Below are 27,536 nucleotides of genomic sequence, written 5' to 3'. Positions count from 1 at the left end.
CTGGGAATGGTTTGGCTAAATCAGAGCTGAAATCTATTGATGTGGAGGCTGCTGAGCTGTGTTGCTGCCTGGGGAGCAAGCGCTATGCTGCCACTTCAAAGAGGACAACTAGAAGACAGCACGTTTAATTTTGACATTTACCTATTTAAAAAATTTAGGCTAGCTAGGCCCCAGTTGTTTTAAATTTAAACCAATCTGATACCATCACCCTCCAGTCACGTCTTTTTCTTGACCAACATGCATATCTTGATTAACTAGGCTGAACTGACAGGTTCTGACCTCTGTTTGCTAGCTAATCAAGACACGAAGTCTCCTCTACAAATACCTTTATTAGGTAAAACTTTTGATAAAAAGCTTAATTCAAAATATGTGGCTTCTCATAAGTGTGGCTTTCTGACCTGGCCTGAGAGAACAAAAACTGGTTTTTGTTTGGAAAAAACAATGGTAAGTATTCCTACTTTCACCACTTCTTGGTAGTCTTGTGATCCTGAAAGCTACATTGTTTCTCAAGATCCAAAGGGGAAATAACCCCATTTGTTATGGAAACACAAGCTGATATTAAATATAAATGGTCCACAGAAGCTCAGAAATTGATTCTTTCTTGCGATGTAATTTAATGGAAGGAAAGAAGGAAATACATACCAGAATTTAAGCAAGACTGTAGATGTCAGCAATTGTGTGTCACCATACAATGGAAGGTCGGCAAAATTATACTCCAGACGATCTCTCCTTCCCTTGACTATATTTCCAGTAATAATGAAATGATCCAGGATTTCTTTACAGAAGATCTCATTGCCAACTTCTTTTATGCAGTTTTATAAAATTAGCTTGAAGAGAAGAACGTGAGGGACTTTCCTATGGATGTATGGAGTTGCTCCTAATTTTTACTGAGATCTATGATTAAAAAAGCATGACATGCACAGTAAAGAATGACTGAATCTCACCTGAAGTGTAAGAAAGTGTAAGAAAGATATGATGGCTCTGCACTGCCTCAAAATTTAAAGTCTAAAGAGGCATCCTACAGCAAGGGTTCAAGATAACCATGCTATTCAAGGCTCTGTTGCTTAATCTGGCATTCTGCTCTGGCAGCAATGCCCTGCAATCTAAAGCTCTTTGCAGAGAAATTGTTTTCCACTGACTACCAGATTAGGCAGTACCATCTCAGTATCACAGATAAGAGCATGAACTGGCAATACATTTTACAGACCACTGCTCCCTTCCACCCCAGACGAATTTTAAGACCTGTGAGAAAAAAACCCACAAAACACCACCCCACCAGCCTCACTAGAATAGCCCCAGCAAATAACTGGTGTTGCACTGCTTGGTCTGCCTTCTCATACAGCTTACTTTGTGGTGCCATGTTACGGTGAGCTGCATAAGTGACATTTGACAATGACTCTGGGACAATGGTCTTCGAAAGTTAAATGACCTCTTATGATCTCCTGCTGTTTCAGGGAGGTCATGTACAGTAATCAAATAAGGTGAGAAGCAAGGGGCCCAGTGGCAGAGAACAACTCTGCTAAGCTTTTCTTGGCAGCAAGTGTTGGTAAAGCACAATGAGACAAATTGCCATCACAACTGCTGCATAAATAACAGTAAATTGTGTAGTTGTATCTGCTGGAAGGCAAATTCGATGGCAAAAGTGTATTTATTTGACCCTCAATCAAATAAATAGTCTCTGTACTACAGGGAAGATTCAAAAAGACTGGTGCAACATAGGTCTTGATTGTACTGTGTATGAGTCTCATACTCAGGTGCTGTGTAAGGGTCTAGCCTAAGTGTAAAGATCAAAAGCCTTTTCTTCTGTGTCATGCTGTTTATCTTTAGGGCTTTACATTGCCATCACCACAATGAAATTTTCCATTTAAACCACACTGCCCCAAATTTACAAGCGGTTTCACAGTACAAGATGTCAGCAAAGTGTCCCTGAACACACTTGGAAGTCTTCTGATTGGGTAAAAATAATATTTCTATATTTTCTTATACACTTGATTATTTCAGTAAAGATAGAGACTACCTGGGTACATTTCCATGTTGGAAAGAGTCCCAGCAGGCCCAGAGGTCCTAGATACAGTGTAGTAGATTTTTCCCTCCTGAACCAAAAGTGCAGGAAGGGGAGCAGACAAAATGAGATTTACTTTCCAATTCCACAGCTAGCAGGTGCCTCCTGTGGTCTAACTCACATTTGGGCCCTTGAAAGAGATCAAAAGTCCTGTTATTAACTCCCTTTCAGCCACCCTACTCTGCCAAAAGACAGTGGGAGCTAGACGCCACAGATAATCTGATCCCTTGTGTGCTAGACTTCAGAGGGCAGACTTCCAAATAATGAATTAACACTCAGCTAAGGTTTCAGGTGAGCAAAACTGTTCCAACAGCAATTTTGGCTGCATGAAGCCCTGTAACCGGTCTTTTGAAAAAAGGCATGCAGGACCTCATCTATAGGCACAGTTCCCTCAGGATGTATGAATCTGTCTGTGGAGTTTCAAGACAAGCATTTGTTGCTGGAGAGGTGAAAGAGACTGCTGTGTCCAGAGCAAGTTCATCACAACTGCCAGCATGGCTGCCTGCCTATGGTAGCCTAGTTCTTTGACTCTGTATGATTCAAGCTATGAACTCAGGTGTTTCTTTCCATCAGCAGATAAGGCTCAGACACTCATCAGTATGCACTGTTGTGTTGTATTCATTTCATCCACTGTTTCTTCCTTCCCAAAATGTCAGAGAAGTTTGGCATATACAGTTTCTGGAAAACAAATGCACAGAAGCCTTTTGTGGCAGAGGGAGAATAGGCTGGAAGAGCAGGATGATCCCTGTCCAGCCTTGCTTGGAGACCCTCCTTTTCCAGCTTGTCTCTTCCCTACCACTCTTCCACTCACATACTCAGGGTTCCTCACGTGTTTAGCAACAACACTCATATCATTGGCTTTCACTAATATACAGAAATGCAATCAGGCCTGAATGCTGATGAAGCGGTGTAATTAGCAGTGCAGGGTAATGGTGTGCTTTGGAGCAGGATTTCTCTTCGTAACATTTCTCCCTCTTGACTCCACTTTTGTGAGATCCCACCTGCAGTACTGTGTTTTGCTCTGGGGTTTCTATTTTTAGAACAGCTCCAGAGGAGGGCCACAAAAATGATCAGGGGGCTGAAACACCTGTGATCTGGACACAGTCTGAGAGAGTTAAGGTTGTTCAGCCTGGAGAGGAGAAGGCTCCAGGAGGACGTTATTGTGCCCTTCGAATACTTAAAGGGGCTTATAAGAAAGAGAGAAAGAGACATTTTACCAGGCCTTGTAGTGCTAGGAAAAGAGGTGATGGTTTTAAAATGAAAGAGGATAGACTTAGGTTAGGTATAAGGAAGAAATTTTTTATGATGAGGGTGGTGAGACACTGGAACAGGCCACTCAGAGAAGCTGTGGATACCCCATCCCTGTAAATGTTCAAGGCCAGGTTGGAGAGGGCTTTAAGCAACCTATTGGTTGCATCTCTGACTGGTTCTGCTAATATAGAAGAGAAAAAACATCTCTATTATATTTCTTCCCATTACATTGGGTTTAGCTGTTTTTGAAATTATTTATCTGTCTGGATTTTGATATACAATGTTCTGCGGTCATTTGTTAAGGAGGTTCAGATCTAATTTGACAAAGATACTGAAATCCCTCCTAGACAGAAAGGCTGAAAAGTAAGATATTTCTATATTAAAAGTAAAGCCAGTTTAGGGTTAATTACTTAATGCTCTGCAATAACTCTACTGATTAAATCCTACTCCCTGGGAATATCTTTTCATAATTTTTGTTTGTAAGGATATTTAGTTTTCACAGAAGGAAAATTAGCTCAGTGAACCGGAGCCTCAATCTTTATCTTTCTCAGGGAATGTCTTCAATTTCTCAGTGAATGCTGAAAACAAAATGCTACTCTGTAACAACACTATCCCAGAAGAAGCTGATAATACTTATGATTCCATTTGTGAGTCAGATCCAGCAGACAATACTCAATCTTTTATTCCATCTACACTCACGGTTCATGTTTTGTTTTTTTTTCCCCTTTAGCATTTTCCCCTTCTTTCTATAAATGCTATGCTGAAAGGCCAAATGGCTTACGAATGCTGCAGAAGGAAATGTGCATGATTACAAAGGGATCTATTGCACCAGATTTCAAATACCAATTAAAAAATAATAAATTCCTGTATAAAGTCCAGTATATATTGACAAAATTCCATATTTGAGTGGGACTTTTATGTTCTTAAGTCAGAGTGAGATAAATTATCAGATCCTGTGTTGCAATATGATTTTGTCTCCCAGTCTGATAGCAAATAAAGACTATTGTATGTCAAAGTAAAGTGTATGATAAGGCTGCCACTGAACTGGAATGAGAGGAAGCTGCCATGCTTTATTAATGTTGCTGCTGAAACTAAAATAGAAGTATAGAAGCCAGATTTTACCCTGTGTGCTCAGTCTATCCTGGCAAGAAACAAGCCAGAATAGTCATTCAGCCTATAGGTTCTGATGCCGGATAAATATTTAAACATCAGCACCTGCTTCTTCAGGGGAGATTGCAGTAGAAACATGAGAAGATAGCAGGATGGGAAGGACTGTTTTGGCTTTCCTGCAGGCTCTGGTGTCCCTGGAGGTTGAAGACTGCAGATGGCTTATGTGGCCATTGGCCTACAGGGAGTAGATTTTCTTCTGTGTGTGAGTTTCATGTATTTTATTTAATATAACTAAGGCTGAATCAGAATTTGTCTTGGAGGTAAGAACAGCACACATTGCAATTCCAGTGTGAGATGTTGATGGCATTGCAGCACAGCCTGGAAGTGTGTTTGTCACAGCCCTCAAACTAGGTATAGGCAGCTACAGCCACTGTGTTGTTTCATATGTGTAAGGTAAAGTTCACTGTATAAATCTGTAACACACTACAGTTGACAGCAGTAGCTAAATAATGAGCAAAAACTGGGTTCTGCTTTCAATTACACTTGCTCAGTACTTCCTTTCTTTCCCAGAATTTGTCAGACTACAGCTGGAACAAGAATTTGACCCAAAGATCTGCACTGTGGAAGACCTTCTCTGTAAGAGCAGAAATATTGCTTCTACTTCTTAGTTATAATCAAGTACCATCTCTACCAAGTATTGCTTTATTAATTGAGCTGGCAAATGCATGACATTTTGAACTATGCCTCTTCATCTGCACTTTTTGCCAAAGAGTGGGAAGTTTCCTGATAATTCAGTTTGCCTCAGAAATGGAAATGATGGTGAACATTAAACATTAGGCTTAATTCACACAAAAATAGTATTCCATCAGTGACTTACATTCTTTATTAAACACAGATGGTAATTTTCCTAGGGCAAAATTGCAAACACTGAGATTAAATCCTTACTCATATACAGTCCCTTCTATGTGTATCAATTATTGGCATTCATCAGCAGTACGTATTCCTGACAGATAATATTAAGTCTTAGAAATAGTTGCTTAGGCATTTGACGTCTTGCAAAGGTATTTTGTTCTCTCAGGAGTGTTTAAGCAAAGAAACTCAAGAAGTTTAAGCAGAAGGTATTCTGCCAATTCACTCTGGTTACTGCTGAGACTAAGTTGATAGGACCCTGCACACAGATGCCGAGCAACAGTACTCCTGTGTACACTACAGCTCTCATTAAGCTTGTCAGGGGCTCAATTGCAAACCAAAAGCAAAATAACATAGGGTTTCAGAGAGTTCAAACATTTTCAAACAGCTACAAGTAAGTAATTTGACTGCATTAGAGTTATTTATACCAGGTGAATGCTCTTATATTAAGGATTTGGTAGAGCGTTAAGTAGATAAGATATTTCCCTAACACTAACAATTAGATTTATTAGTATTGTATAATAAACAGGTGGTCAATGCCCACTTCACAATGACACCTTCATTGGCATAGTGCTGTTGGAATGTAAAAATAATGGGGATCTTTTGGGTAGGAAAGGTTGATGTAATGTAACCCTATGCAGCAGTAAAAATCATGCCATGCTGCACACTCTGGTATAGCGAATTCAGGTAAAAGGACTTGTTTTTCAAGATGATATATTTAGCAAGAGAGACTGTAGTGACACTTGTGAACTGTGAAAAATAATGTGTAGGTGTTTTGCTTACCATTTCTTCATATTTGTGGGATGAATGAATGTTTTACAAGAATATCCCTTTTTTGAATTATCAGATGCTTTCAATGTGAATGATGTTGAGCCAAGCACATGGATGTGTGTAGCAAATAGTATCTGCAGATGTTAGGGTGGGATTCTAGTATGCATTATAAGAACACATGATATGATCTTGTGAGCGTAAGTTTGGGATAGCTGTAGAACATAGCAAAGGGCTATGTTGCAGTGGGCCTACCCAGGTAACTGGACACATGATCACCTAATTAAGTTTTTTTTTAAAAACTACCCTTTGCTCTCAACCTACCCAATGTGTTTCAGAAAGTGGAAACTGCATCTCCTTGTCCTGTACTGGAAGTGGAAATTAAGTCAATTAAGAGGGACTCAGTGGTGGGAGCTAACAGCCAGTGTTTCCACTGGAAAGTATTTTTTCATGGATTCAGTAACAGTCTGTGTAGACAAGGTGGCACTGGGACTGTGCTGAATGTATACCTCTGCCAACTGACTTAACTGTCTTCTCTTCAAATGGAGATGCTTGTTTTTTAACAGTTCTGGCAAGAAGTCAGCCCCACAATACACAAGCACTGTGTTGCCAACACAGGCAGCTGAACACCCATCTCTGGCTTTTCTTGTGAGGAGCCTGTTTGCCAGCAGGTATTGTCCCTGAATTGATTCTGGACACTTCTGCATTTCTCTGTCATCTAGTGCCAGCCAGTTGGTTGACGCCTGACACCATACACCATAGCAATTTTTCCCTTAGGCAAAAAAAAGAAAACACAAATATTAGAGATAGCTTTTTATATGTGGTAGTATACTCATTAATTGTGGTAGCAATATAGACTTTTTTGTTAGCCTGGTTTGTATGTAGTTTTCTGCTATCTTTAACTTACAATAAGGGCACAATTAGGGGTTAAATATTAAAAAACCTCCCCAGATAAAACATAAGTATTAAAAATCCAGGTGTCCAGTCATGCAGATTCCTCTGGCTGAAACTGTGCTTCACTTCAGAGAGTATTTCCAAGGAAGATGTTAAGTTTTATACGTAGCTCTTGATGATATACACCTTCTATATTTTGAGTATTCATCATAGGAATGCATGCATGACATTGTTCTATTAAATGTGAGCAACAAAATTATATACTGTGCATCTAGGAGTACAAAGGTCATTGGTTAAACAGAAATCCATTGGGCATTCTTTTATGTACATCTATAAATGTGTGTTCTGAGTGAGGAATATATTTTAACACTGCATCCGAGGAAAGGCCTCCAGAATTAGAAAGTCTCATGTAAGGTGTAGTGACTTCTGAAATGCTTTTATTCTTCTTTTACTCATTCCCTTTCAGTTGTCTCTCTTCCCTACACAGCACTTTCTGCACACCTGGCTGTTAAAACCAGACACACGTAAATGCAGAGATGTTTAATGCTGTCTAGACAAGCACCCTATTAAGCTGGGCTGGGGGAGCAGTTGCCATAGTGATGAACAAATAAGTATTGCAGCTGAAAACAAGGTAGCAGGAGTTTCACACGTTCTTCACGATAGAGCAGCGATGTCAGAGTAATAGAAATGGCAACTCTGTGTTAACGATTAGCAGAAAAGCCATAAATAAAAGGGATAGAGTTGGTTAAGGAGCAGATCTCTATTTCACATCAAGGGTGAAAAATCTGAGTTTTGAAAAGACTGCTCCTAAATGCAAAGAAGACAACCAAGTTTGCACAATTTCAGCTTCTGTTTAGTATAAAGCACAATCTTGTGGTTTTTTGCTGGTTTTACATTAACATTTGAAGTTTATGCTAAAGTTTTAGCTTAACAGGGGTTAGAAAGTCCTCTCCAGTTTTCACACAACTTCTGACTGAAATAGCAGTGCTAGGGAATTGCTAGGGCAGGCTTCAAAAGAAACGATGGATTTTTCTCACTACAACAAAAACTCAAGTGAAGAAGCTTTCTCCTTTTCACTATATTGCATTATACAAAGACAAAAACACCTCTCACTTCTCATGGAAGAAATTAAGCTACAGCAACTGGTTTGTGAGCTGCCAAGTGAAAGGGAAAAGGACAGCCTCAGAGCAGCATGTCACACCAGCTCTCACTCCCAAGCTGCCCCAGCCCTGCTGATGCCTGGGACGTGCCTCCTCTTCAGCCCCTCCATGGCTCACACTCCTCTCCTGCCCCACGCGTGATAGCATGGGGTCCATTATAAACCTTTTTTTTGCTGTAAAGGAAACCAAACGTGACATTTGAGTGGCATGTTTCCTACACAAATTGTTTTTGTTTCATCTGAATTTCCTGAAATAGGCTTCGTTGAAGAGAAAAATATTACAACAGTGTTCTGCTTGGAAGTAATAAAGTGAGGAAGTAGTATTTCAGGTTATATTGTGGCTTATGAGTTCCTTTTGCATAATTTTTTAATCAGACTGTTAGACACTGTAAAGCTGTATATTTTAATACAAGCCTGTGAGCTGTAAGACACAGAGATTTTTTTTTTTTTTCCTAATAGAAGTCGAAACAAATATTATATTATTGCATTCAGTCTTAGGCCCAAATTTTTTAACTATAAAATAGAACTTTTCCTTGTTTCAGAGACAGACAGATGTGGGCTTACAGATTTCAGGAGCAAAAATACACATAGAAGCCCAGACATCTGTAACTCCTCTTACTGAGGAGCTGCTCAGTTGCTTGTCCTTAATGCTGCTTGTTTACTTCAAAGGGAGGTGAATATGCTGACCATTTCTGGAAGTGTTACTTCAAAAGGGGAATCATAGGGGCTATAAATCACCTGAAAATTCTAGGGAACAGACTGACAATTAGATAGGTAGGGCTAGACCATCAGCTGTAATTATATTTACATTTTAGAACTAGAAGACTGAAAATTAGCAAAAGTATTGAAGATGCTTATTAGTACATATAGGTAAAATACAAATGTTTTCCCAAACACAAATCCAGATTAATTAATATTTGGTTGCTGACAGGGATGAAATGCCTACTGTTTGAGTTTACTATTTACACCCATTTCTCATGTTAAATTTTGACCAGGGTTTTACTACTTTGGTGTACATTTTGCTGGTTTTTGGTGTACATTTAAGAAGGCTGGTAGGTAGAATGAGATATGCAGAAAGTACTGTAGCAAAGATCGTGTACATGGTAGCAAAGACAGTACTCTTGCTAGTATACCTGAAGTCAGGTCCCTAGACGGTAAAAACTATATCACCAAAAAACCTGTTGCGATAGGATAACTAAATCTGTAAAGTCTTTCTGTTGCCACAACACTGTTGATGAGCTATATATGCTTTCCATGATCCTTGCCAATGTAGTTATGTGGCTAAAACTTGCTGATGTGGCACACATCTCCAAAATGGGTACGTACAGAGTGAACAGAGACTTGGCATTCCTGCTCAGATACACTGCTACGCGGATAGGCACAGTCAGAAGTTGAAGACATTATCCTAGGAAGTATGTTAAAAAAAAATATTGTCAATGTTTGTACTGAACCATAAATACCCAGGTTAGAAACTTCATAATGTGAGCATTTTGCTGTTACCAATTATGTGTGTCCATCTACTCTGCAAGAATGAGCTTCTTAAACACTGCAGTCTCTGCCCCTATTATTTCCAATAAATCCTCCCATTCAAGGATTAGCTCCATCATTGTGAACAGTGAACACTGGGGTGGAGCAGAACTTCTGGGTTATATATTTGCAGTATATACCAAAACTTTCTTTTCAAAGCCCCAGGGATGGTCTGATTTTTGAAGCTGTTCACAAGCCGATTTTGTGCAAAGTAGAAACAATGTCTATGTAAAGGACTCAGTTTAGACCTCTGCTAAGAATTTTCCAAGTTCATAAAGATTTCTAGGTCCTCATGCATGCCCTTGTTTCAGCACGCTACTAAATTAGACTGGGGGAAGAGTGGCTGAAGAGCAGCACAGCAGACAGGGACCTGGGAGTACTGGTTGACAACTGGTTAGACACTAGCCAGCAGTGTGGCCAGGTGGCCTGGAAGGCCAGGGGCATCCTGCCTTGTACCAGGAGTAGTGTGGCCAGTAGGAGCAGGGATGTAATTCTCCTCCTGTACACAGCACTGGTGAGGCCTCACCTTGAGTAGTGTGAGCAGTTCTGGGCCCCTCACTTCAAGAAGGATATTGAGGTGCTGCATCAGGTCCAGAGGAGAGCAATGAGGCTGATGAAAGGACTAGAGGGAAAGTCTTATAGGGATAGGCTGAGGGAGCTGGGGTTGTTTAGCCTGGAGAAGAGGAGACTCAGGGGGGACTTTATCACTCTCTTCAACTACCTGAAGGGAGGTTGTAGTCAGGTGGGGGCTGGGCTCTTTTTTCCAGGCAACTAGCAGCAAGACAAGAGGATACAGCCTGAAGCTGCTCCAGAGGAGGTTTAGGTTGGATATTAGGAAGCACTTCCTCACAGAGAGGGTGAGTAGACATTGGAATGGACTTCCCAGGGAAGTGGTGGAGGCACCGTCCCTGGAAAGGCTGGATGTGGCACTTAGTGCCATGGTCTCGCTGATGTGGTGGTCTTGGTCATAGGCTGGACTTGATGATCTTAAAGGTCTTTTCCAGCCTTTGTAATTCTGTGATTCTGTGATAATTTTTGACACAGTAGCACTGCAGCTGCACTTGTTTTGTCAATATATTTATATGTATATTTCTCAGTATATGTGCGTTTACCAAAGTACTTCTGGTTTGGCAGTGTGTTTGACTTACCTTTGCTAGAATTTATAGTCCTTTAAATGATCCTTCTTTGGCTTCTAAGATTCAGATTCTAATTTATTATAGCCTAGACTTTCTAAATTGATTTGAAACTTCTCTCAGCAGCAGCGCAAATAGAAGTGAAACATTTTATTAGTCTGTCATAATGCAAGTAAAGTTTCTACCTAATTTCTAAAAGTTTCCTACAAAGTCTTTCTTCAAAAATATTATTGATAAAGGAATCATTATTTTCCCCAAGATACATTATTTTCAGCTCAGTTTTCCATCTGGTTGGATAACCTATTTTGGAAATCAGTTTATTTTGCTTGCAATTGTGTAAGAGAAAAGAAGAGCTCTCTTACATATGTAAAATTACTGACTCTAAAAGTCTCATCCCCAGTTATTGAAGTCAACAAGAATCCAGACAGCTTAAATGAGTTTCAGATTAGGTTCAAGGTGAAATTAATGATTCACAAACTGAAGAGGTCCAGAGTTTAACTGAGTGCTTTTATGTGTATAACTTGTGAAGTCACTTACAGTTCCTGTGCATTCCTGCAGTCCTGGCTGGTTTATCCCAACACCAGTACTGCTGCCAGAAATGGTATGCAGTAAACTCTTAATCCAAATTTTTCTAGGTTGTTTCTTTTAGCACTAGTTGATTCTCAGAGGAGAGGAAAAGAAACAGGAATTTACCCTAGGGAAACACAAGTGTAATATACACTTCCAAATATATAAGGTGGCTTAATGTAAATCAATTATCATAGTTGAGACCCTCTGTGCTTCCTATATGCCTTGTGTTACATAGAATGCCTTATACATAGTTTCACTGACTTGTCTGGGAAATGTCTTTTCAATGTGTGATTTTTGGCCTTTACTTCAATGCACAGCTGGAAAGGTATTCAGCTTTCTGCTCACCACCACCTCCTGGCCTTTTGAGTCCAACCTGTGAGGTTTCCTCTGTTCCTTTTTTTTTTTTTTTTTCGTATCAGAAAGGACAAGCCAGAGAGAGAGTATGGGAGACACTGATACATTGCACAAACTTCTCTTTTGGTTCTGAACGGGAGGTAGTAGCAGATGCCTCAGAGAACAATTGCCAGCTGTGGCATCCTTCCTGTTTTCTACAGGATGCTTTCCCATTCTCTTACCCTTGTTTTTGTCCCATCTTTAATGATATCTCTGTCAGATGATGATAAGAACTACAGAAAAAAATCAGTGTTCCATTTTCCTGAAAAGTCTAAGGCAAGGAGTGCAGGAAGAAGTTGGGAGAAGGAGAAGAGGAAAATGGCACAAGAATGAACCTCCAGGGCGACTGAGTTAAGCCTTTTTGCTGTGACATGTATCAACCACATGTGCTCTCTTTCAGAATTGTATCAAATTCTGTATTAAATGCTCTTTATTCCCACCATTTCTGTGGAAAAAGGTTGTTAGAGAAGCTCATGTAATTTCCTAGCACATCTTTGTCTACATCTTCTCCAGCCAGCCAAATGAGTGCCCCAAGCAGACCACTTGTGAGCAGCACTTCTCCACTGAAGTGATGCAAATGGCCTTCTGTCTCCACGTTCTCTGTCTCTGCAGCCTTGATCTCCAGTCTGTTGTCGTTCTGAAGGTGAGCTGTCCCATTAGTAGCTACTTACTCTTTGGAGTCACAACAGTGAGATTTCCTATAAGCTTCAGAAGCTTATAGATCACATCACCTTCAGGTTAGCACAAGTTAGTGTGAGCTCAGTACTAAAATTTAAAATATTTTTTCATTGATCAGCTAATAGAAGTGTGAGTTCTTCCAGTGCTGCCACACTGGAATTACAATTCTGACACTGTCGGGTTCCTTTGCCTCCTGTAAATTGTATATGATGTCTTAGGGCTGAATAAACAATCAAATAAGATGGAGCCAGGTTTTCCCATGGTGTGTGGGAAGAGGATGAGAGACGACTACCAAAAGCTGAAATAAGAGGTTCAGACCGGATTTAAGAAAAAACTTTTTATCCATGAGGGCAATCAAGCAGTTGCAGAGCTCTTAAGCTCTGACTGGACCAGGCCTCGAGCGACGCTGTCTGACAACTGACACTGACCTTGTTTTGAGCAGGAGGAAGGACTAGAGACCTCCTGAAGGTCCCTTCCAGCCTGAATTATTTTGCAATTATGTGATCTGAAGTAAAAATAACCACACAGGTTGCCACAATTTCATGGCTATGAAAGAATCATCTGATACTAGCAAACAGCTCCCATCTCCCTGCCAGGCTGGTAAGTGTTTAATTAAAGGTGTCTCACACACCATGCCCTGGGGAACAAATTATGAAGGTGCCATCCGTATATGAAGTAAAGCCATTTGCAAGGTGTGGTCACTCTATTATGACCATACAGATAATCTGCTTGTGGATACAAGAGAAAAGACACAAAAAAAGAGAAAGCATACGTTGGTCATCATCATACAGGCAGGAAACACATAGGTAAGGAAAAGTTTCTGAAGGAATCAAAATTTGCAGGAGTTCAGCCTTCTGAATTATAGCATGGAGGAGAAAATACAGGCCACTGAATCTAAGAAGTAGACAAACCCAGAAGCCCACTCCAGATAAGAGGTGAGCTGCTATGATAAATACTGTCTGAAGCCTTAAGTTCTTCTCAAAAGCTAATTAATGGCAAAATATGTTGTGGTCCAATGATGCAGAGCTGCAAAAGTGCACTAAGGTGACCATTTCTGGATAAGGCAGTCTCTTGGCTCATAAATAGAGTGAAACATTAAAAGTCACCATGGTTACCATCAAATCCAAGCTATATTTAATATTCCAGGAAGATCCTGGGTCTGCAAACCACTCTGAGATAAGAATAATGAGCCCTTCTTTAGTTGGGCAGATGTACATCACTCTACCTATCAGGTTGCATGACTTCCATTTTATATGGGGTGAATTTGAGCTAAGCAGCAAGCAGCTGAGCACCTGTCCTTCTCAAACAGTTGGAAAGCAGAGATCTCAAGTTGTTTTGCTGAAGATGAGACTAAGGGCTTGTTTAAAGCCTCACTAAGTCCAGCTGATGCTGAATCAAGCTGCCAGAAAAGCATGTCACCCTAATAAAAGTACTGTAGGCCAAACCACCCAGTACTAGTATCCCAGCAAAATATTTAAATCCAGATTAAATGGGGAATATAGGTGGTGCATCTATGACAAATCAGCCTCTACTTCATCAGTAAGAACAGTATTATATTTTGGAAAAAACATGCTCTTGCTGGTTGTTGCTTTATATGGTTATAAACTGTAAGGAGAAAAATCAGATGAAGAAAATATTTTGTTTAAAAATAAAAGTGTTAAGATATTCTTTACTATTTCATTTTTCACACTTTGTTTGCTTAGATGCTGAATGTTTTAAATCAAAATGGGTGTTGTTTGTTTCTTTTTAAAAACAATTCGCCATCAACTTTGAAAAATAATACACTGAATCTTTGAGCAATCCTGGCAAAAACCCGACTCTCAAGAAAATGTAACTGTACTGTTACTGCCTTCAAGCTGAACTCAGAAAAGTTGTTTGAACTTGGAATTTAAAGTAATTAAATTATAATTTTTATTTTGTGATAGATTTGAAATTTTAACTTTCCTTATAAATCTATGACTTAACATGCTATTTTTCTTGGTCATCTTTAAGATGTTTAATCAAGAAATCATGGTTGTTAAACACACAGAATATATTTTAATCTATACACTCTATCTTTAGGTTGCTGTTGTGTGGGAGCACAAAGTCTGAACTTCACCATTACCCATTATCAGGGCAACTGACCACTACGACATAAATTCAGGATTATGACTTCATCATAGAATCAAGCAGCAGTATCTCATCAGTGATGGAAAGCACTGATTTAACAACAAATATTAGCAGTAAAAGTCAAAGCATAAACCAGTTCTTATTATCTGCTTAATTTAAAGTTTGAAAACAATGAGTTTTCAAAAACAAATCAGTCTTTACTCTGATAATACAACATTTTGTGATGCACAGTGGAGTAACAAAAGAGGACAATGAGACAGTCAAGATCCATTATGAAAGACAGGAGAAAAGCAAAAGGCACATGATTACGTGTCCCTCTGTACTGCTGATGAACTGACACAGCACTAACCTGAAAGGACTTTCTCAATCTGTCTGCATTTCTTTTTGGTCCACCAGCTTCTCAGTGTGTCAGGAAATGAGAATCCCAGTTACTCCTGATTGCAAGGATGGAGTGAAATAGTAGCAATTATGAAATAAGCTGATCACCAAGTATTTCACACATAGTTGTTAACCTTGTGCCAGATGACAGTCTCGCTATACTGAAGAAGAGTAACCTACTGAAGGTCTCTATAATAAATACTGGCCTTCACATGCTGTGTTGATTTTTTTTTTTTCTTCTCTTTATTCACCCTCCTTGCCCTTCAAATTTCCTTTTTTTCCTTGAAGCACAAAATTTCCATTAAATTGCAGCGCTTCTGCCTTAGACACAAGCATGACCAAATGCAGTAGAATGATTAATTTCTTATAATTGAGCAAAGAGAGATTTTTACATTCTTATCAATCTACTGATTTGCAGAACTGTACTAAATCAAAAGTGTCAGACATCATAATGATAAATGCAGTAAGTATCTACACCAGTTTTCAGGTGAGATAGAAAAGTATATTAAAAAAATTAACATAGAACATAAAAGGTACTGAAACAGCTCAAAATATTCAGTAGCAGCTCTTCAATATCAACTTTGCATCCTGTCTTAGTGAAACATATCATAGGATCACAGAAGGAGTATCTCCAAGGATGGAAAGCCCACAACCTCCTTGGGCAACCTGTGCACATCTTCCTCACAGTGAAAAAGTGTTTCCTGATGTTCAGAGGGAACCTCCTGTATTTCAGTTTATGCTCACTGCCTCTGGTCCTGTCACTTGGGACCACTAAAAGGAGTCTGGCTCCATCCTCTCTGTTCCTTTCCTTCAGGTATTTATATACATTGATGAGATCTCCTCTGAGCCTTCTCCAGGCTGAGCTGTCCCAGCTCTCAACCTTTCCTCCTAGGAGAGGTGCTCCAGGCCCTTCATCACCTTGGTGGCCCTTTGCTGGACTCTGCAGTGTGTCCATGTCTGATATGTACTGGGTAGCTCAGTATTGGATGCAGCACTTCAGGTGCCCAGTAGAGGGGATATTGTGGGCTCATGTTCAACTTGGGGTCGACCAGGGATCCTCAGGGCCTTTTCTGCCAAGTTGCTTTCCAGCTGGGCAGTCTGGGGTTGTTCCTCCCCAGGTGCAGGACTTTACACTTCCCCTTATTGAAGCTCATGAAGTTCATGTCAGCCGGTTTCTCCAGCCTGTCCAGGTCTCTCTGGATACCAGCACAACCCCATGTTGCATCAGCAATAGCCACTCCTCTCAGTTTGGTGTCATCTGCACATTTTCTGAGGATTCTGCCATCATCCAAATCATTAATGAAACTGCTAAACTGTGTAATATTAAAGAACAGTGTGATATTATGTGATACTATAGATAAGTGTGACAACTTAACCCTTCAAACTTCAGTTTTGCCTGTTGAATTCAGCAGTAACCAGCCAGTCTTTACTCCAGTAAAGGCAAAGAATCAAAATTCTTCAGCTACAATATTCTTGTGTCAGTGTTTTATCAAAAGATCAACTTAATCAATTTGAAATACTTTTCAAAGTATTTAAGCAGAGTTCAGTTACCACATGTTTTCTTTGAAGAAAGTAATGAAAGTGCACTTTTTGACAACACAAAGCAAAATATGGTTGTCTAAGAGACAGTCTCATATTGTTTCTGATAGTTCTGCATTGTAGTGTCAATGAAGAGCACATCAGATACAAGTTCTTTTTTTAGAGAGCTGGAGGTCAGATTTTAAAAGAAATGAGGAATAAAAATCAGCAAATAACAAAAAGATATGACAGGGTCTTCCATAAATAGCTAGTTCAGCGTGAAGTTATAAAGTGGACTCTTTAAGATTATATTTGGCATAGCAAGTTCCTAAAACTAATATAGGGTTGGGCATGGAATCAGTTGGTGCAGGGATAAAAGAAAAATGTTACAAAGATATGTTTAAAGGAGAGAAACATAATAGCAGCAGAAAGAAGTATTATGATCCACTATCTGAACCTCTTATGTTACACAGGTTATATGACTTGACTGAATTAGTGCCACATTAGCATTTATATCTTAAGTCCTGGACTATAACAACTTGCACATCAGATCCTGGTACCGGGTTTGGTTTAGCCACTGTGCTATAAGGGAGCGTGTCTTAGCAGTCAAAGGAAAATCCACAACAAAAAACTTCCATTCTTAATTGCCAGCTTGTGTCTCTATGGCTCTGCCTTTGTTTATCAAAAGATAAATTACTATTCAAACTAGCCATTTACAAAACAACAGAACTGATGGGAAACACAGCTTCATGAAATCTGCAACCTGACTGAAAATTATGCATTCAACCTCTTAGATTAGGTCAGTAATTGTTTTCCATTACAAGCATGATGTTGACTTTGCAACCTTTTAAAAAACTTCCTCGGTCTTTTTTCTCACATGAAGTCTTGAGTCAGAATACATTTCCTTAAGAAATGCTGGAAAATAATTTGACAAGATGTTTCTGTGATTTAGGACTTTGAAACCAAGTATGTTTTTAATCTGGGAGAAAGTCCAATCTTTTTGAAGTTGTTTTTTTTAAAGGCTCATAGTGTTCAAATGTGTTTCTTATTATTTCTTCATAAAAAACCTGCACTTAGAATAACTTTAAAATTCTGGAACTCTTCACTATTACTGCTGAAGAAGGTTCTGCTCTGATAGTACACACTTCTGCCAACGATGCAAATGGCACAACATGTCCACAGGGTGTTCACTTGTCATACATGCTGTGTATGAATGATTGAGTGGCACCAAAAGAAAAAAAATAACATGATTAACATCCAACATTTAACTGGAATCTTTCCTGCTGCATGTCAAATATTATTCCACAGTTCTGAGATGGTCTTTTGTGGTTCCACCCTGGACTTTCTCTTAAGGGTGCTTTGTTTGTTTGTTTGTTTATTTGTTTGTTTTTAAGGTGGAAAGTCTCAGTTGTGTCAATTTTCTTATACTGGTAAATAATAAGCTTTGAGCACTCATCAGATTTTAGATTTGATTCTAGAAGAGCTCTGTATAATGGCAGAGTACACTTGCTGAGATAATGCTCTTTTTAAGTACCACCAGATACAAATCAAGAAAGCTTCCACCAAAAGCCACCCAAAATGACTTATTAATAGCAAGTAACCATTGTCACGTGCAGAGGTGACTACACTCTGGAATGCAACATGCAGCTGCCTAGGCATACAATAATCTGCTCCCAGTTCTCTGTCTCCTGCACATGGTTTAAATACTTCAGTTGCAGCTGTTCACGAGGAGGAAGTGCTAGTTTGAAGAATAACTAACCAGAATTATCCTTAATAAAAATATTGCACAGTTAAAAATAAGGCAGTAGGTTGAAAGAATCAGTATATTGTATTTTTATAGCTATATGGTAATGTAAGAATGAGAGTTTGCAGTCTTTTGGTCTCAGATCGAAAGTCCTTTTGACCCAGCATTGTCTCTGATGGTGGCAAAGCAAGTGCAGAGAAGTCAACACACGTACAAGAGAAGCACAACTTCTACTCTGCATAGGATATCAGGCAGCTGCTAGGGCCAGAACTGTATTTTCATTAATGTCACATAACTGAACTGGTCTGGTATATTCAGGAAGGATTCTGCCATTAGGATACATTCATTGATCCATCCATCCATCCACCCATCCATCCATCCATTTATTTATGTTAAAAATGCATAATTTCTTTTTATGACATGCTGGGATTGCTTAATCCCAGGCTTCATCAAAGTGGCAAAAAGAAAGACGGAGTTCTGCTAACACACACACACATAAGCATTTTTAAGGAAGCATGTTCACCAAATTAAAAGTGATCTTTTAACTTTTCATTCTACTTTAATTTTTCACTGCCTGGTTCTTTGCTCACTATCATTAGAAATACTAGGAAAAATGGGTATTATTAGATAAAAGATAGTGGACTGAAGCATACTCTCTTCAAAATAAATGGGAGATGTGTTGTTGGTGAATACAGTCGTAACTCTCTCCTGCAGAGTAACACAATATGGCTTTAAGTGGAGTTGCAGACAACCCCTGCAGGCATTTAAAAAAAGGAAAAAAGCAAATGATGATACAGTTTGTGAGAGAAAGTATAATGCAGTGGGGGTTTTTTTGGGAAAAAAAAAAAAAAAAGATAATTACAAGGCAATCAAATTCTGACCATCACTTTCTGTAGTGAGAAAGTTATAACTCATTGCAGTTAGAGGGAAAATTTAATTTTTGGTTTTAAGCCTATGAAGCTAGCAAAAAAAAAAAAATCATTCCATAACCTTTCTTGATACAAGTCCTGAAACACTGGAAATGAAATGTTATGGACATATAACATTAAGAGGTCCCTGAGTTGTAGCCATTTCAGTTATTCCCTAGGTACAATTGGGTACATTGGCTGATTTTCTTCCTTTTACATATTCCCAAACAAAACTATTTATGTTTTTGTCTGACCCAAACTATGTTTCCTTTTATGATTACTTTTACAGACCCTGCTTTTTAGGACTGGGCACAGAAACACTGTTGTTAAAACGTGGTGGGCCCACATTGTCAAAACTGTCTTGTATTTAATCCATAATGAAATTTCCTCATTGAATGTATTTACTTCCACTGTAGTGAGAAAAATAAAATAATTGAGACATCTGAAAACAAGCTGACTAAATTGATTTAGGTAAAACTCATGTCTTTTAATCCTGCTTTTCAAGAATTGGTGAACTAGGTAAAAATGATCTTCTGTTCTTGCATTCCAGTTGTATTAAATTTAATCTTAAACTCAGCTTTATAGCTAATCTTAAATTAGGCTTAAACTCATAAAATGTTGACTAAGGTAGTCTTGCAGGTTTTCACTAGATTGCTAAAAATAATTGAATGCATGTCCCATAATAGAAAACTGTAGCTTGCATTTTTAACTAAATGAATTCTCAGGAATTTAAATTAAACATACCGTATTTATTTAATTGACTTAAATAGAAAGGCTCATCTCTTGAACTATTCCTTGGATCAACATTTAACACATTGTCTTCTGTGTAACAACTAGTGTGAATAAATGCTATTTCAGAAGTGAAAGTAACAGTTAAACTTCAATTCATGTCTCTCAGATAATGCAAGTATGACAACATCACAAATGTATATATGTCAACTGACAAGCATAGAGAGTCAAAGTTAGGAAAGGTCTGATGTTGCTTTGAGCAAAGTACAAGGAGGTACTGTTCCAACTGCTACCTGCTTTGGATGTGGTTTGGCTGACTACTTATCAACACTGTACCATTTGATCTGCATTTTAACTTTTCTTCTGAAGTTTGATAATGTCTACAACTTTCTTTCCAGGGAGGACATGCTTAATTCTTTGTCTCAGTGGGCAGAACTAGCACTTCCCATTCATGCTTGGACAGATTCACATTTTGACACCATTTTCCACCCTAAAGCAATCTGTTTGCAATGAATTAAACTCAAGCTGTAAATTCTTTTCCAAACTTCTGAATCTTTCTTCTTGTTCAAGTAAATTATCATAATGTCCTTACATGAAAACCAGTCAATGAAGTATATATCAGACCATGTTTCACAGAACTTCAGTGGTGGCGTTTCTGTTAACATTCAGTCACTAAAATGGCAACGTCATACAACAAATCAAGCCATGTGCTTGGGAGTGACTGCACATAAGGGTCTGCTTTCAAACTCAGGAGATTCTGTGTTTGCTACATGTATTTGAATATTTTGGCATTCCAGCTGCTTGGCTGAAGAACTTAGTGATTTTATAGAAAACACCTAAATATGTCAAGTTCTAAATATTTAGTCATGGAATTTTGGGTTACTGTGCCAAGTTTCTTCAAAATTCTTCAAAATTTCTTTAAAATCACTGGCCATTAATACTTTCTTTGATCTATAGATGTTTAGCGGCTGAATATGAGCCAGCAGTGTGCCCAGGTGGCCAAGAAAGCCAATGGCATCCTGGCTTGTCTTAGAAACAGTGTGAGCAGAAGAAGGAGAGAGGTGATTGTTCCCCTGTACTCAGCACTGGTGAGGCCACACCTGGAGTGCTGTGTCCAGTTTTGGGCACTTCAATTCAAGAGAGATCTCGAGGTGCTGGAACGAGTATGGAGGACGGCAGCGAAGCTGGTGAAGGGCCCAGAGAATCAGTCTTACTAAGAACACTTGAAGGAGCTGGGAATGTTTATTTTGAGGAAGACCAGGCTGAGGGGAGACCTCATCAGTCTCTACAGTTACCTGAAAGGTCATTGTAGAGAGGTGGGTGCTGGTCTCTTCTCACAGGTAATTAGTGACAGAAGAAGAGGGAATGGCTTCAAGCTACAACAGGGCAGGTTTAGACTGGACATTAGGAAAAAAATTTTCACAGAAAGAGTGGTTAGACACTGGAATAGGCTGCCCAGGGAGGTGGTTGAGTCACCAACCCTGGGTGTGTTTAAGGGTCATTTGGATGTGGTGTTGGTGGACATGGTTTAGGGGAGAACTCTGTAGACTAGAGATGATGGTTGGGCTTAGTGATTCCAAGGGTCTTTTCCAACCTGAATTATTCTGTGATTCTGTGAATATTTTGGTACAAATATTTATATGAATGAAGCTGATAAGAAATGAATCAAAGTGTGCCAGAAGTAAAATGTATGTGCTCTGAAAAGATAAATTAGACAAACCACCAAGTTCTATTACATTTTGTTAAATGATTCATTAATACAGGCAATTGTCCATTTCCACATTTTAGGTCTGACTCTACAACAGAAGCACTAAGTTCCTATAAAACCTATGGCAATTGTGAGTCCTGATTAGGAAATAATTATTCTGTTTTACTAAAATGTAAGAATTAGGAAATAATGAAAGGACTGTTCAGATAGGAGATATCAAATGAGATACAGGTTTGGTTTGGTTTTGTTTTATACAGCACATAGAACCATAATTTTTAAGATCCAGTCTGATAACTGCTAGAATTTAAACATGACTAGGGCTCTCTGGAGTTAATCAGATCACAGAGGTAGTAGAGAACCCTTGAATTAGGATCCAGGAAGACCATATGCAGGGGAATACCAGGCAAGTAAGATACTGAAACTACTTTTTTCTCCTCCTTGTGCTGCAAGTGCAAATCAGGAGTCCACCTGAGTTCTCAGGCCCATATAAGTTCTGTGGCTTCTGCTTTCCAAGTGCACAACTGCAAAGCCAGAAATAATGAATTGCTATTGACTGAAATGAAATTAACACAGTCAGTACTGGTATCTTTTTCTTCTCTTCCATAGCAGTTTTCACTACTGTTGTTTTTGGACCTCTGCTCACTTCACTGCATCTCAGGGTTGAAATTTGCTTCATTTTTACCCTGTTTATCTCGGTAGCCACAAATCATGATCAAATCATACTGCTTTTTCTTCTACAATATCCTCAAATTATTTCTGTCTGATGTAGGGAAAAAACACTTTATCCCCATACACAGCAAAATTCCCAAGAGTTTTAGTGGATCTAGAATTCCATTTAACGATCATATGCTAAACTTCAGTGGGGTACTTAACAGTATACAGGTAGGTAGCTCCAATGAAATCCAGAGGCCTAATCTAACTGTACAGATGTTGTATGAATTTTCCTTCTTTTAGTATATTTTTTAAGTATTCTGCATATTTTACATCTTCCAGTCAAGTATCTAGTGTCAGTTATTATTGCAGAGGAACTGCAACAGGTAAACCAATAATCCATTCTGGAAGCTTGAGGAACTTCAGTTTGTTAAAAGTGAACATGTTCATACAGCAGCTGTAGTTCTTCAATCCAAGTCATTCTCTCCTGGACCATCAGTAAAAAAAATCTTTGTTAATTAGTTTATTTAATGACAAACTCATCTTAATTGTAAATCTTCCAGACAACTCAGTTTCATCAGTTATTTATGCATAACTCATTTAGTTTGGTAATATAAATAAACAAAAAAACACACAAATAAATAAATATAATATATTTCTAGATAAGCAGGAAAAAGAATCCTGTGAATCCAGTACCCAAAATACTAAATTGGAAACAGAGCCCACAGTTTATGTCTTCTTAAACAGTCAGTTAATGAATAGTCTTCCCTTCTAGCTTAAATCTAGTTGCCACAGAAACATCACACACACTTTTTGATAGCCAGTTTATAATCTTCATTGCCTCCCCTTCATGGCTATGAAAATGTGTTGAAGCTATTTTTCTGCACCAATGCAATTACTCACTTTCTTCCTTGAATTAATTTATTGATGAATACAACTTAAGAGCAGGAATAGCACAAGAGGAGAAAGAATCTGCAAGAAAGGGAAACTGTCATTATAAGCTGAATCTTTATGCCTACACGGTGAGTTTCTTTTTAGTGCTTTGTGATGCTTTTGGATATATTCATGAAAGTGCTGCAGTGGTTCAGATACTGTTAATGGAAGCTGCATATTCACAAAAGCTGCAAACAAATTTGGGGTTTGGATGGTTTTACAATGGGTGGCATACATCACCTGGCTCCAGCTGCCAAACTACCAGCTTCACCCAGCACCTCATGTACCCTTCTCTCACTTTTTTATTTCAGGTGCTCCAGGCAATCCCTAACCAATTAATTGAGTGGGCTGCTTTCTACACTACCTCTGTCAGGCTAGAATCTGACCTATTTCCAAATCAGAGTATTTTTGGATTCACATGGTTTGCACAATGCTGGAATTAGATGGCTGAAGGAGATGAGATGAGTGGGAATGATGGCCCATAGCATAGAACACAGCTTCTCTGTTCCCTGTCAGCACTGGGAAGGACAACTTCAGAGTGATTCTCTGGTGACATTTTTGCACCTATTCCTTGCAAGCTATGAATTTTCCCAGCTGCTGATTTAATAACCTTAAAGCTGTGTAACTTCTGCTGCTTTTACCTTCTTCTCAGCCATAAGGGCCTGTTATGCTCTGTTGGCTTTGGAAGCTCATTTTAGGCCACCTGTATAATCATAATGTTCAGGACTTTCAAAAATATAAGTCAGGGATATATCAATTTGAGGGTTTATAAGTCAGGCCAAACAAAGAAATAAAGGGGAAAAAATCAAAGGAAATGGTCACAGGTAAGAGACAGCAAAAGGAAAAAATCCTTTTCCTCCCTATCTATAATTGAACAAGGAAAAAAAAATCAGACTGGTTTATGTAACCACACAGTACAAAAATCAGGTTTGGGGTTAAACCTGTTTTCCTGAAGACAGCTGGACAATTTACCTGAATGTTACCTTTGCAATAATGAAGTTTTATTTGAGTGATTAGAGACTAAAAGAGGGAAGGCTGGCAGTCTGGCTGAAGGTCCCAGATGCAGCTGCAAAAAGATTTCCACTTCCCCACAGCACAGCATTTTAGAAGGGGTAGTCTTCTTCCCTGAGAAGTTGGTCACCTATAGGTACTTCTCAGCATACTAATGCACCTCTTTAAAAAAGACATGAGCAAAAAATGTATTTACTTTGGTTAATTTTTTTACTAATAATTTCAGCAAAATGTTTTTCAAATATATTTTCAGTTCAATTTTAACAGTTCACTTGAAATAGTTCTTAACCTTTTTCAGTTTCTACCTCATTGTCTGAGGTCAATGTCTCCATATTAGACTTTTGTCTCACAGACCCTTGACATCTAATTTCATTTGCAGAACCAAGAGTGGCAGAACCTCTCCTCTCTCATAATGGGGCCAGACTGCCTCCTTCTGCTGTCTCCTTCTCCCTGCAGGCTTTTGTTCTCTTTTGCTGTTACCAGCTAAACTTTCATTTCCACCAGAGTTGCTAATGGAAGCTGGCCAAGGGAAAGGAAATTAAAGACACTGCAGCCAAACTAAACAGTGCAGATTTTGAGCAAATCCTAGCAACTTAGCTTGTCACAGGCAACAAAAGTACAAACAGCACAGCAAACTGGGTTGCTTACCTGGGGCAAGAAACCAAGTCACTGGGAAGAAAACTAACACTTTAAGGGCTCAAATGGAAGTCTACACCCATTCACAACCTTTCTTGGTGGTTCCAGTTGGAACTTGAGGCTGTGGGTAAGTTCTCAGATGGAGTATGGGGAGAGAAAAGGTATAGAAGGAGAAAAGATTACAGAAGCTGGGCACACAGGGTTTTGAGGCAACAGGAAAGGAAGCCACCACAGCTCAAGCTGGGTGCTCATATCTTTTCTCCTCACAGATTTTCAGGAAATGCCATGTAATATCCCACATGCTTTACACTAGCATTGGTATGTTCAGTCCACTTCAGTATCTTTGATTGGTAACCCCTGTTCCCAACCCCTGGTACTGTGGTTAGCATAACTAACCCCATTTTATGTTTTGGCAAGCAGCCAGTCGCTGTGACCAAAGGAGTCACATATTCGTTCCCTTTCCCTCATTATCAGCCCCTGAAGGTTCTGTGCACCAAGCAGACAAGCCAAAGAGATTTCTTTTTCCCCTCGTCACCCACCTCAAGGTTCCTGGGCTCCAGGCCAATTCCTGCCTTCCTTGGTGGCCTCGAGCGTCCCAGGCCCCAGCCAAGCCAGTGGTGGTGACGACCCCATCACAGCTCAGGGCAGCGTAACGGCGCCCACAGCACTGTCCATAAAATCAGGCAGTCACGGGTCCTGAGTGGGGAACTTGGACCAGAGCTGCTGCTGGACAGTGAGACCAGGGACACCTCCAGTGGCCGGGACACCTCCACCATCCTCTGCCTCCTTTGTGGACCGAGTCAGTGACTTGTACTCTTTCACATGATTTTTGAGGCTAGATTATGACTGTTATATTGATACATTAACCAGGTATTAAGGCCTGACCCAGTCTGCTGAGAGCCCAGGTGATTAGAAGTCAAGTTAGATCTAAGTGATGAGAAACTGTAATTTAAGTTGTATTATTAATTCTGTATTATACTACTTGTGGATTGTAGTAAGCTGATTCTTCTTGTATAAATCTTGTGACATTCTAGTAATACATTCTGTCCTAAACTAATAATAACCTCCTGTTAAGATTATGAAGTTTTTATTGTAATAACAATTTAGTGCTGTCTTCCTTCTGCCAAGGATTCTGAAAAGATCCCGTCTGTCCCTTTAGTGTACAGTGACAGCATTGCTCATTTCAGCTTCTTAGGGTCTCCATTAATGTAAGCTTCCCATCTTCCCCACAGTTAAATCTTTGGTATCTAACTTCATTTCACAGTTTCAGATTTCTGCAAGTGGTGAATTTCTGACACCTTATCAGCTAGGACACATACCCTCCATGTCAGAATATGCACCTAAGCCAACAGGAACCTTTTGCTCTTACCAGAGTGTGTGCCATGAAGGGCTGCACCCTGCTCTGGGCCAGTATTGATTATTCAGCAAAAGGTTAGAGTAATGCTCCGTCACTATCTCAAGATAAAGCTTAAAGGTGCACCCTCTATCGTGCCTCAGTCCTAACAGTTGATTGGTCACAACCTGTGGAGGAGGTAGGCAGGAGAACAGACACCAGCAGTAATAACTGTATTTGTCAGGCTAATGATCTGATCCTAATGCACTGAAGTTAGAATTACTATCACAGGGGTTTCAATATCAGGGCCTGCTTATGTCTCACATTTCTCCCTTTCAGCTGCTGAATTTTCCGTAAGCTGACAGGCTTGTAAAGCATTCCCAGAGATGTAGTAGCTGGTCAGGAAGGTGCTTGAGACATGCTAGCAAGCTTGTTCCACCCAGCAAATGGACCACAAAAAAAACACCATTTCATAGGCTGTTAAATAAAACTGGATTTGAAAAACAAGTTGCTGAAACCTAGGCCTAATAGAGAAGGCTTAACCTTCTACTAGCCTGCACATTGTATGGTTTGATACCATTTTAACCTCAGACATTTTAACCTTGATGAAAGTAACAGCACAAGTGGCAGAGTAAGTGGGAATCCGGCTTCTTACAACTTGTTTCTCTCTCTGGAAAGCATTTTTTGGATAGACACAGTGTAGCATCTCTGTTGCTCTTCGTCAATGTGCCTACAGCATCCCATTTCCCCTGCTGCCCATGTATCCAAGGTCTCCACCAAGCCTTTTCTGTCCCCACTCTGTCCCGTGGCTGTTTCTGTCCCTCGTCCCTTACCCCTAAGCTCAGAATCGGGATCACTTACGATAACGTATGAACTGACATTGCTCCTGCAAGACAGACCCTACTCGACACGGCAGAAACCGCCTGCGAGACGCTGCTGCCCGTCCCGCAGGTCCCCCTTGGCCGAGGAGGCTGCTGGTGCCACGCCTGGGTGTGCCTGCACGGCGGGACGAGCCCGTGCTCCGTCCCCGCAGTGTCACGGCAGGCAGTGCCCCCACCGAGGGCTTCCGCGGGGGCTCAGCACCCCGTCCCGCGGGGCTCAGCACCCCGGCCGGCGACGTGCCGCCAGGCTCTCCCTCCCGCTTCCGCGGCGCTCCCCAGCGCCCGGAGGACCGCGCGTTCCCGGCCGGAGGGGCGGCCCACCGACCCCATCGGCGCCCACAGACCCGGCGGGCTGCCGGTGCCCGCGGTGCGAGCAGGTGGCCCCGGGACGTAGCGCCCCGGGGGGCCCCTCCGCACCTGCCCTCGCCGCCGGGGGCCGGTCCCCGCCACTGCCCCCGCCCGCCCGTGTCTCTGGCCCGGCGCCCTCTCCTCCCCGCCCACCGTTTTCATCCCTCCCAGACGGGCGAGGCGAGGCGGCGGGCG

General features: G+C 40.2%; 1 long non-coding RNA gene across 2 annotated transcripts in view; it reads right to left on the bottom strand.

Moving 5' to 3' along the window:
• LOC127395874 (uncharacterized) overlaps positions 1-27,536 on the bottom strand; it is a 91,046-nt gene that overhangs the window by 19,772 nt on the left and 43,738 nt on the right. For both annotated transcript variants that reach the window (XR_007891865.1, XR_007891864.1), the window contains exon 2: positions 643-894. This is a non-coding gene — a long non-coding RNA (uncharacterized LOC127395874). The remainder of the gene's footprint in view (positions 1-642; positions 895-27,536) is intronic.

The sequence above is a fragment of the Apus apus genome, chromosome Z (assembly GCF_020740795.1).
Source record: "Apus apus isolate bApuApu2 chromosome Z, bApuApu2.pri.cur, whole genome shotgun sequence".
Lineage (NCBI taxonomy): Eukaryota > Metazoa > Chordata > Aves > Apodiformes > Apodidae > Apus > Apus apus.
Note: the sequence above shows the minus strand (reverse complement) of the source record. Positions and strands in the feature narration are given on the sequence as shown.